General features: G+C 36.7%; 1 protein-coding gene across 8 annotated transcripts in view; it reads left to right on the top strand.

Annotated features, from left to right (window-relative positions):
- LOC100646960 overlaps positions 1-12,900 on the top strand; it is a 228,989-nt gene that overhangs the window by 44,850 nt on the left and 171,239 nt on the right. The window contains exon 1 of one of the 8 annotated variants that reach the window (XR_001099215.3): positions 3,223-3,509. The exons of the other annotated variants lie outside the window; for them this stretch is intronic. The gene's annotated coding sequence lies outside the window, so the exon portion shown is untranslated. Of the gene's footprint in view, positions 1-3,222; positions 3,510-12,900 lie in introns of those variants that run through there. 8 annotated transcript variants of the gene reach the window in all.

Below are 12,900 nucleotides of genomic sequence, written 5' to 3'. Positions count from 1 at the left end.
TCCCTCCATATCTGTTTCTCTTTTCACGACATTCCATTCCTACTGCATCACAGCTGTTATTTTACTCGCGCAACTGTACACAAAATAGATTTCATCTGTAATCTGTATCCTTGATTCGTCGCATCGTACGTGTCGCGAAGCACGTACTTACTTACATTAAAACACTTTCATCGGACGAGTAGTAACTAATCGATAAAATTGACGGGCGGAAAGAATTGAAAAGGAAATCACCAGTTCGCTATCAATGCAATTATACCTATACTACGTAGAATTTCGATGTTATCGGTACGAGGCGCATCAAGGCGGAACGAGATTGTGTAGCGCGTAATAATAATATCGATTCTGTCCATCTAAGTTCTGATTGCGATGAGTATACAAATATACGATCGTTAATTTAGTGACTTTTTACTAACCGAGTTGAACGGCACATTTTCCTTCTTTTCTCATTAGGTGTCTATATAAATACATATGTAAGTTCATATATTTGCTCGTGTTGTCGATCTCTACATCGAATCGATTTACCAGTCCCTTATTTTCCGCAATATCTCCTACGACCGATTCTCATGTGGCACGGTTAATAAGAAAATGATACATGCGTGCGTGCGAATCTTGATTTTATCGAATTTGTACATACATATGTATAGTCACAGATAGACATACACACCATACGTTGGATCGCGAAAGAACGCAGAAGGACGCATTCTCTGTTTCACCTAGAAAATTTAGATCGTTTAAAAAAGAAGCTGCCGTAGGCGAAGATATTCATATGTACTTTGATACTGTCGCTGCAACCAGTCGCGTCGCGGTGACTGTTGGCGATGCGATCGTATTGTAAACGCCCGTATACGCGTTGAACGCATGCATCGTCATCTGGGTTTCACGAAATCTGCATCAGTTTCAATTCACCTTCGCATTACCGATTGCTCTCGGTTTGTGACGCGATAGCCACGTTGAAACACGCGTTTTAAAATGTCTGATCGTTTTCTTCCAACATCGGTATTGTTATCGATAATAGGAGTTATAATATCGACGATATAATCTAAAGAAATAATAATAAAAAAAGCAAACGTACGACAGGATGTGTACGATCGTCTGCCTCGCGTCGAATTCTACGCTGCGGGGCCTATTCCGTCCTGTGGGTCCTCGAGATAAGAAAAGGAGGACACCGCAGCATAAACAAAAGACGCGATGCTTTAGGTGACGCCGCGTGCCGCGCCGATCGCGTGCCGCATCGATGGCGTGACTGCGATTTCACTTCAAGATCATCGTCCGAACCGTCAGCGACAGACGAAATGAAAGTCTTCCTTACAAATCAGAAGTGGGATAACGATCGCGCGCCTTTGCAATTCGCAAATGCGTAAGAACTCTTTTTGTAATAACGTCATAGCGTGTTAGTGCATCGCAGCTATAGGAATTTTATTATTAAAAGAATTCAGCGATAAAGCGTTCTACTAACATCGTGCCACAAAGCGTCTTACAGACGCAGAGAAGAACGATGTTCGCGAAGTCAAACTCGTCGTTGCCCATGGAGTCTCGTTGAATCGACACCACGAGCACAGAGAAGACAGAAGCCGGTTACGGGTTACGGCACGTGCCGAGGCGGTCCTGCCACTGCGAGTTGGACAGAGGTCAGCGGAGGAACCGTACACCAAGACCCTCGCCACTCGAAAAGATTTGCCGATCGTAGAGATCGAGCCCAGTGGTTCAACGTGTCGTGAGTTGGATTTTGGCCAGTAAGCCGAAGTTTTATCAGGTACATATAACATTGGTTAAAGTAGGTTCGTGGCGATCACGCTATATTCACGAGCGCATATAGTATTACCAGAATTTAATCCGCAGTCCTACGAATGGATATATCGTACGTTATACGTTATCGTTATATATCGTTATGTATCGTATGCGAAGTAGTAGTAGTCTCCTATTTTTGTGAAATATAATCGAAATATTATTAAATAAAAATTGAGAGTAGGGGAATTCGCAAAGAAATCCCGCTTTTATATAGGAAAGATTTGAAAGGGACCATTGAGATACTTAAAAACTGATCGCAGACACGTGCATTCGTTGCAAGTTGCAAGGATATTTATGACACTTAAATAATTTAACCGCTCCATGGTTTGCAATCATCGAATATACGTATGCTGACGGGTACGTGGTGTTGTAGACTTCCATTAGCGTAATCGGATCTCTCGTTTTGATAACTAGCAACTCTCAATTTTTTGTTACTATGCAATCAGAGATGAATACATACAGAGCGAACTAATCAATTTGCAGCACGGAATAGATAACGAAAATATACACCGATAAGTGGTATCGTAACTGTCTTCGTTTAACTACATTGTTGCAAAGAAATTAGTAAGACAATTGTACACATCATGCAAAATTGGCGACCTACTTTCGAGTTTCAACATTGTTTGTAATTATCGGGTACTTCAACTTATCATCTGCAATTTTACATAGAGATTATTTGCAGTAGTTCGTTGTACATATTAGTCTTTCCTACCACAAGAAATATTTTACTTCTTCATCGTAGACTCTTTTAATAATTTTAAATTTCTATTGCACAATGTACGTCGAGTTGTACAATATTTAAAGACGAGAGCAACGAAAATGTAAGAAGCGTGGTAAACCATGTCAATTATTAGTCGTGAATAATATCTACTACATAACGATGACGAGGCATATGTATTCGTATCATATTCGTTATGTAAATTCTATTTTGCATTACTAGTTTTGCGTGACTACTTGTCACGACAGTTAAAATTGAAGTTCTATATTGTTGTCATACAGCGAGCTAATAATAAATCAACCAGAAACTAGAATATATCAAAATATGTTAATTACTGGATTTTGAAAATGAAAAGAGAAGATCACGCTGAAACATACTTCGTCGATTGATCGATCGATCGAACTTCAATTTCTTCGTTGTAAATCGATCTTACAAACTACTGCAAGCTACTTACAAGCTACTTTCGTATAACATAAAATACCAGAAAAACAGAAAAAGAAGAAAAAATTAAAAAATGTGTAATATAGATCTATTAGCCAAGAAAGCTCTATCAATCCGATCGATAGTCGCAGTAATAATTAATCTTTATCTAAGTAGCACAATTTGAAAAATTCATTTTACGTAAAAGAGAAAAAGAGAAACGGCGAACGGTACAATTTAAAATTTGGCGCGTCGACTATAGAGATCGATCGGCACTCCTACGGAGGCGTGATACGACGATTGTTCATTTGTCGCACGAAAGTTCATTGGATTTCATTAAAAAATCAAGGCTGATTAGTGTTAATTGAATACGAACACTGTTCGCGCGCACCGTGGTCAGAGCACGTGTCTCTCAACGAAGGAAGTTGAATGCCGACTGTGAGAAGTGTGAAGCGAGAAGCACGACGCGACGCGGCTCTCTCCTGAGTCCGTAAGTCGTGCTTATGACTCGTGTTTTCCTTTCTCCACTGCATGGTAGGCTGTCGTTACGTCTTTCTCCCTCTACGGCGTCGCGATGTCGTCGGTGAGTAAGCGAGCGCCATCGTAATTTGTTCGAATTGCACGTACGCCAAGTTCCGCACACGAGATTCCTGCGGTCACAAGCCCGTTTTGCCAGATTCGAGCTTTGACTTCAAAATGTCCATAACTTTCGGTGGTACACTGCCGGTTAAACCATAACTGCCGACCATTACCGACTAAAATATAGGTCTGCTTTCCTTAGTTGACACGTTCGCTGCTACGATGGTCATTGATGCCTGGCGTTCCTAAATATCTTAGAATAATTCGAATAAGATGAATAACGGTAACTGAACAATGTTGAATGACATAAATAACTAGATAACATTATGAAATGAAAAACGCGCTATCCATTACTATTTGTTGTTATATAATATTTTACAGCAAGTATTTATATTTCGTATGACAATGAACGTGTTAACTTGCTAAGTCAGACAAACGAGTTAACTCATGCTTTTAAATATGCATCTTAAATATAAATAGCATTAACATAAACTATATTATAAGTAAGCATAAAAACATAAACATAGCGTATACATATAACTGACCAACGAAATAAACGCGTACATAATGAATTAAATGCATAACAATTCATAATTTGAACATGAACGTAGTATCATAGTTTGAGACAAAACGAAGAACAAAAGTGAAAGCTAGAAAAAAGGCGTAGTGGCATTGAGAGTAGCGATTTTGCTACTATCTATGCTTATCTGTCTATATGCTACTGCTACTGCTATTGCTACTGCTACTGCTACTGCTACTGCTACTGCTACTGCTACTGTTACTGTGTTACTGTTACTGTTACTACTACTGCTACTGCTACTGCTACTGCAATAAAATATCCCATTTATCTTATTATAAATTTGTTACGATACTACGAAAATACTAGAAAAATAATAAATAAAGAAAAAGTTAAAGTTTTCCAATAAATGTATTTATTGGAAACACACAGTGTATAAATAGACACAAATGTGTAGAGTTATTATTAGAATTATCGTTTGCGTATGTCTTCGATTAATCGTAAAAGTCTACTCTACTATATGTGTATACACATATGTGTATATATATATACAAGTACATATTCAAATGAAGTATAGTATACTTATACAGTATATATATTAGTATAAATAAATCTCACATGCACGAATCACGCAATTGTTTCTATTTTGTATATTTTTAAGATTTGAGATATTTTGGAATATATGTAATACAATAAAATACAAGTCACACATGTATAAGGAAACGGGCTCCAGACAGTGGATAGTTCACCATACTGCAGAGTAATATGGGTTGCCAGTTACAGGGCACAAGTATTTTAAGCGTATTTCATTTTTTAAAAATTAATTAATTACATTAAGTTTATACGAATTTCTATCTCTAGTTATAGAAAATAGTTTCTTTTTTTTCGTATATAAATCCTCTAAAACGAATTTATCATCTATTTTTATTGAAATATGTTTATTTCTATCAGAAATTATTTACTGCTAGTGTTCATACTGAAAATCGATGATATATAGTTTATTGAAAAAGAACGACGAGTAAATTATACAAAAGTTTCTATTTTTGATACGTATTTTACAAGCATTGTTACGAATAATCGAAGAAATAAAAGAAATTTATTCCATGATAGGATAACGTCGGAATTATGTATAAAAATAAAAAAGTAAATACACATACGGTTATGTGTTAAAGAGCATTATTATTAGTGTAATAGTAGTGTAATAATCATTCGAGCATATCAGAAGAATATATGTGCTTGTTTAAATCAATTTTAATTACCTTAAAAATCATCTATGAAAAATTTTCTCGATGTTCAGAATTACCATTGGCGTAGACGTTACATTTATATGTCTGTAATTAGCTTTGAGGAATGCACGAAACCTGTCCTGGTATATATACTAATGTCAATTTTTCCGAGGAACATTTTATGATAGAGATTGCGCTGCTGCTGTTAGCCTTTCGTGGTGATTTCAATTAAGGCCTGCGAGTTATTGCATTGTGCAAGCACAGTAGCTGCGTGCTTTATAGTTTATATAGCAAGCCAGGAAGGCAAGATTACACACAGAGGACAGAGAGTTCGTGAGGTAGTTACTGACTGATTGTTACTTGTAGACTGGCGCTAATGAGCGACTCGCCTGATTACGTTTGAATTAATGTTCGACAATCGCTTGTTTTCACGCACAGTGGTATCTTAGCGAGAATTAACTTTCATTTGGGTGACATTGCCGCGCACGAAACGCATACTTTTGATATTTTTCTTGCGTGTTGTCGCAATATTTCCTCGCTCGTGCCGCAATCCACGATCTCATTAATATTTCCTCGAAACCGTTTGATACGTGGCGTAGAATGTCGGCCATTTTTCCAATCGCAAATATCGAAGTCGATAGAAAAAAAAATCTCTGTTTCCGAGAAATTAGATTATAAAAAACAAATTCTTTCGCAAGTTTCCAGTTAAATCTCGTACAATTATTATTAATTATTTTATTCGAATTGCTTCAATTGCGAATCAAATGCTTTTCCAAAATTTCGTTTTATTAAGAATTTCTTACGATTTTTCCTCTTCTATCTCGATTTACGTAATTCGTGTTTCCATAGGGCACGTAAGTAGACTGTAGACGATTACGTTAAGGTAAACTTAGCATGGTTGGCGTCGACGTACGGTTATGATAGAAATGGAGTACGAAGACTAACCTTATAAACGTCAGATTATGTTACTTTGGTCCCGCTGTATCTAGCGTACAAATAAGTTTAAATTATACACCAACGTTATTAATCTTATCGAAATATTTTCGTTTCACCATGTGAAATGCTTTCGTTCCTTCGTTTGAAAACAATAGACGCTACGTACACGTTTCCATTGGCTTTACGAATATGTTTGTATTGGAACGTATACGCAACATCAATTTGACATTGCATTTTTTGAATAAATCGTATTAAAATTATGAAAATTATAGAATAATAATAAAATTAAAGCAAGCACCGATATATCGAATAAAAAATAATAAATGTATTTAAACGTTATTGCGAATTGGTTTATTCCATACAGCTTAATTATAGTAATTAAGAAAATGATTTTCTCTTTGAATAAGCCAAACAGTTACTAATAACCTTCGAATTAAATTACTTGCACATATTCCTTTTCCAATATTCCTTAACATCTCGTGGAACTGGCATCTTTACGCGAAACAGCAATAATTTCGGATAGAGAAACGAACAGAAACGATTATTTCTAAGAACAGGTTTTCAATCTTCAAGCTTCATTCGATCGGAAGTGATCGGAGGCATTCGTCAATGTTTCTCGTGATTGCGTGGAAAGTACAAAGTTTTTACAAACGTACGTTAAATTGGTCCAAAATGACACTGAATAAATTAACACGATATCGTTCGAAGAGGTTTCGCTGATTACAGAACCAACGTATGTGCAGATTGTAGATCATTCGTACGGATGGTGGATACGATTGATATGATAGATTATGCGAAAACGTAGCTTCTGCAATCGAAAGCAGCGGTTATATGGTAACCAACCGTTAAGGCATAATCGAGAAGCCGCGGCTAGGTGGTTCGTGCAAATATACATATGTATGTCGTTTAATATCGGACCGGTTTTCCCTTCCTTCATTCGTGTGTGTCGTCGGTGGATAAATATCGAGTCGACTTTCTTCGAAGAAGGTGCAATGACTATTTCCAGGCAGTATTCGAATTAATCGAAGCGCATACCAGATGAACATGTGGTACTAAAGAGATCTATAGCGAGAAATTAACCACGCTTCGTCCGCAGCTAGAATAAAGCACGTAGACAATCGTAGCGAGTACCATCGCGAAAATTATACCTCTCGAATCGAGACGAACGAATCCACTTACCCGGTAACAGTCCGCTTCCGCGCACGGATCGAATCTTTGAACGTGCCATTGCAGAAAAGGCTTTCTTAGAAATCGTGCTTCGGTGTGTACAGGAAATTTTGTATCCGTCGAAGCTTCTTCATATACCTAATTATTACCATGATCGAGCCGATCGCAGACTGAAACTCTTCCGCGTGTAAAGGAATACGGACAGTTTATGCTTCTGCGTCAGTTTCTATCGAAGTTTTGACAATAAGTTTTTCGTATTTAGCTATTATAATACGGAAACGCGTTTGTATAACTTAAAATGTTGTATAAAATGTATCAGGTACATGGAATTTGTTAATTTAATTTTTGGGATTGATTATTTCAATTCAAAAAAATTTATGATCTTTCTCTCTTGAACAAAATTTTGTATTTAAAAACGGGAAACTCTGTTCGACTTCTTCTTAAACGGAGCATCCGAGACGATATTCCTGACTGAAGCAATCGCTTCACTTTGCAAACACGTCGCTGCATCTTCTTCGAACGAAGATTCGCTCGCTGCGATCCGTTTCGTTCATTTATAAACCGTATTTTGACACTTAACGCAACTAAACGTAATTTAAAAGCTTACATATCGAATGAAATTACATTTGAAACGGATCACAACTGACCTTTAACCTTTTCGCTATCTGAGGGAAGGAAAAAGTCGCTATTCTACAGCCCAGGTTTCAAATTTTCAAGACGTTACATATTATGACACGTGTTTTTACATATATAATGATAATAAATGACAAGTACTTGGATAATTCAAGCGGCTTTTTGAATGCGTCGTATAAATATGTATGCGAGCTTGCGGAAAGCAACTACGTAGTGTGTCACATACGTGTGACGCGTGGTAACGAAAAGCATAGTCGTAAAAATTACATCAATATTTCATTGATCTCATGTCGTATAATTTTCAGCGAAATTTCGCCCTACGAGTATTTGATTCTACTTTTGAGCGAGTACAACGAGTCGCAAAAATATTCGTACGTTCGCGATTATTAAATTGGTACGATTAATATCAATATACTTGGACAATATTTCTGGGATGTGTACCGATAGGCGATAGGAATAAATATATTTCTCAACTAGTTGTAAAAAGTAATTTCAAAATAATGCGTATTGTTCGAAAATTTCCCTAAGCGGCCAGTTCTCATATAGTGCACGGTAATTAAGCTTTCGATCGATATATCTTTTACCGAGAAATAATAATTTATTACGATATGGGTAGAAATTTTATGAAATTATCGTTTTAATCGGCCTGGCAGACTTTGAACTAGCCTTTTTTGTATATTCTGGTTCTATGGAATTCCGTCCTGTGGAATTGGAAAGTTATTTACGACTAATTGAATAGTCACAAAGTAGGAAAAATGTCAATGTAGCCGACAGTGTCCAAAACTATGCGGCAGGTTTTCAAGCAGATCCAATCGGCATATCGAATTATCGAAGTGTACCTACTTCCTCGCGCGCACGTTAACGTGTGGGTTTAGCTCGATACACCTACGTAATAGCGGAGCCACGATACTTATCGTACTCACGTGCACCTCATCCAAGCGCCTTAAGTGCACCTTGTAAATATTTAAATGAGTAAATAGCGAGCGTGCGTTTATGCTACGTGTGCTGTACACGAACAACAGATCAGCCAACGCTAGTGGCCCTTTTGTCGTCCTGTTCCGGGACGACAAAATGCATCGTAACTCATTCTTATCGTGCGAATAACACATTTATACGCATATACCTGGTACGTACATAGTCGGGTTAGTAACTCGAGCAATAAGTAGCGATTGTAATCGCTGGTGTGTAAGCGAATTTTATCCCTTCTCATTGTCTGGTAAATATCCCAAGACGTCTGAATAATCGAAATTGAAAAAACCCGTGCACGTTTCAGAAAACTCTTAAGTCGATCCTAAACCAAGTTTCCGAATACGTGGCTATTACAGGAAACATCGTATTACGACGTTGCTCTTTTTATTTATTTATTGAATTTTACAATTAGTAAAATAGAGAGTTTCGAATGGGCGGAAACTGTAAGCGTTATAGCTGTGTAAAAATAAGGGAAATTAATAAAAGGTAATAATGGGGTACTAATTATAAAACAAGTACTTTAAGCGGTCGAAAATGGTTAAATCGTTGATGAAGTCTTTAATTTAAAATGGAACTGTCTATTTCAAGTCTTCGATGCTCCGCATTATCGTATTAAAATCTTGTCAGCCGCATTGAAATCGAGCATGTATCGATTTTGCTGATGTCATATTAAATTATAGCGTCTCTTTAACTAATTATCGATCTGTAGGAATTCCTTAAGCGGTTCTTATCGGTCTAGCGCGAAACCGGTAGGGTGATTTTATGCAGAGAACAGAGGAATCTGCAGGTTGTTGCATCGCCAGATATTGTAGCGCAATATATTATTTCATGAAAATTACTTTGAGAACATACACGTAGTTCGCTTCGCGACTACTTTACTCGGAGAATTATCGATACCAGCTTTCATCGTGGAGAAAGCCTTCGTACGAAGCCACATGGTGGAAGAAAGAATCTGTGATTATGGTACGATCGATATACATATATTAACATCCTTTTGCTTTTCGTAATGTCGTAATATCGCTACTTATAATTTCTTTCTTCGACCGTTATATCGCGATGAATCTGCATGATAAAGTTTAATCAAATCGTTACTTTCGCGTTACGAGATATACGACTACGCGTTTCATCTTCCAGAATTACTAGCTACTGTACAGTGATTTGCATCGACATAAGCTTTATTCATTTACTTATAAAATACTTTATAATGCATACGACAATTGACCTAATCCATTTCGTAATAGCTGGGGTGGAAATAAGCTGTCGTGTATAGGTAATTCGTTGAATTGTTATAGCAGTGAAACTGCTGCAGCAATAGCAACGAGAATGTGTTTATTAGATGTAAATCTCTTCATTTTACTGGGTGTTAATAATATAGTCGCTTCCTGCAAATATACGTAATAAGATATTACAAGCTTCATTATACACAAGTACGTACCTATAATATTTCCTTATTAAGTCTTTTCTAAAACATTTGTTTTCACTATGTACATACATATGTCTTTTGTATAATATCTCGCGCGTTTTTTGGAAAATTGTTCTTCCGAATTACACTTTATTTTACGACTCGTATTACAAATTTATGACAAAGTTTCTTCGAGAAAATAATTGGAAAATAATTTTGCATCCGCTTGAAACTGAATTATTTTTACAATGGCGAAGCTTTCTTCCAGACAGATCTATGTTTACAGATCCTTTTTTCGTTTTCTTTCAATTTTATAAAAATGCAACTCAATGAAAAGGAAAGGAGAGTATATCGATAGAGCACGCGAACCGAGTCGTGGACGGAAGCTATTACTAAGCTTCTTAATTGAAGAGTATAGGGGAAGGACATGATAACTGACATTTCCTATTTTTTACAGGCGAGTAATTTTAAAATTGGATCTGCACTGTTAATCAGTTCGATTCGAACGAAATTCTCTTTCTCTCGCATCTTGAGATGAAATATAAGTTGCTCCTATCACATTGGATATTCCAAAAATATCGATTGTCACGACGTTAGTTAGATCTATTATGAAGACTTTTACTTTTAAACCTAGGAACTTGTTTGCTTCTCCAACTATATCGCGTTAAAGCGTCGTCTTGTAGCTATGAGTCGGTGTAAAAAATTAATAAAGCGATAAACGAAAACTTATCGTCGTTATACCGCATTCGCGGTGGAACGTTTGCCAAAACGAAAACACGGCAGGCGTTTACGCTTGTGAAATCGTTATACGAAAGAGGTCGCAAGGTGTGTTTTCTCGTTTAAGAACGTCAATAAATTGGTGATATCGAGCCTCCGGATCTACACGGTGTTGCCACGAATATGTATGCAAACGCGTACCCGAAAAAATCTACGAAAAAGGAATCTACGACTCTCGAATTTCGCTGCCAGATCTGTTGGTTGCACCCACCACTTCCGGCGAGGCGCGAAACGGAGCCTGCACAAATCCTTCTGTTTTTACTTCTTTTTCATCAACTACACGTCGCGTCGTACGTCGTACTGTCCGGCGATGTTCGCCATCGATCTTTGGGCCACGTTTCAGATTTCAGTGTCGGGTTTTACGGCTCGTGAGGACGTTTAAAGCTGCATAGGATCGCTGACTTTTCGATCCTTCGTGAAAGATCAAAGAATTCAAACTTGGACGCAAGGCAGAAGAGTCGTATATTCCTCTCCTGTCAACGAATGGTCGCCATGTGGCACCGACGATTACTGATTTTCGTATATACATCAATGTACGCACGAACATGTAAACTTTTTCTTTTGTAATTTGATAAATGTCGGAGGGAAGATTTTTTCGGTGGAAATAGTTTTTCAGTATGTTTGTTTTCTTTTACCGAAATATCAATTATTCATAGTCCTTTCAGGGAGTTTTTGCCGAATTCGACCGAAGAATGCGTTTTTCTGTTTAATGAAGTAACATCTACGGTACGTCTGTGCTTGTTTCTGTTTTTATTTTTTCTTTTTTCTTTTTTTTTCATCGAAATGTCAATTATTCGCAGTAGTTTGAGAGATCTTCTCTTAAACCGAACGATTCGTATAATTATCAACTACGAGCAGTTTATGGCTATATTCACGACATTAAATTGTATAACTATAGCTTATGGTCGGTCGAAGATGGAAGAGATAGCTGGAAAAATGTAGTAAATTGCTTCCTGAGATAGAAATCTCAAAAGTCAAGATTGTAGCAAAATGCTGGTTGAGGATAGCGACTGCGTAATTCTATGATGCGAGACGTTGATAAAAGTCAGTGAGTATCATATAGTATCCATTTATTATTATTAAAATGTTGTACAAAAAGTTAGTGTAAAAATAGTACATAAAACGTATCACTAGCTGTAATAGCATGTTATTATGTTAAGTACATTTACATAGTTTTAGCTAATACAAATATTGTTCTTAATCCATTTCAGCCGGCTTTAACATTTTGTTCTTTCAATCTTTCACGTTTCTTAACATAAATATTTTCTTTCGCGTACTATAAGTGACTATCGTTTAAACAATGAAACAATTAAAGAATTATTATCGAGCTTGAAAAAGTTTTGCTTTTAAAATTACCATTTTCAGTAAAATATCTTTACGACAAAGATTAATTTTAAAATCAAATAATCATTCGAACGTCTTTTAGACTCATTCAATAAGCTGTTACACAAAGGCCTATAATACGTTTACGAAATGACGTTTGCAAACAGCTGTTTGAACAAAGAAATTTTGTTGCAATCGCTTGAAATTACATTGAAATAGATTTAGTTTAAAGTTTTTAATGTTTCGCTAAAAAGCAGTATTTACGCGAAGAATATTACAAAACGTAGAAACTGCGGTCTCAGTTTAGCATTACATCGGTAGATTTAGGTGACCGAGAGAATCGAAAAATTGCGAAGATTTTTCCTAAAAACGTGAGCCTTTTGCGTGACGTCGTCATCAGCTATATTCGGTCATTGATCGTGTGTATTAAAGTTACTGTATCGTC

Source organism: Bombus terrestris, chromosome 12, assembly GCF_910591885.1.
Source record: "Bombus terrestris chromosome 12, iyBomTerr1.2, whole genome shotgun sequence".
Taxonomy (NCBI): domain Eukaryota; kingdom Metazoa; phylum Arthropoda; class Insecta; order Hymenoptera; family Apidae; genus Bombus; species Bombus terrestris.
This window is presented reverse-complemented; position numbering and strand designations above follow the sequence as displayed.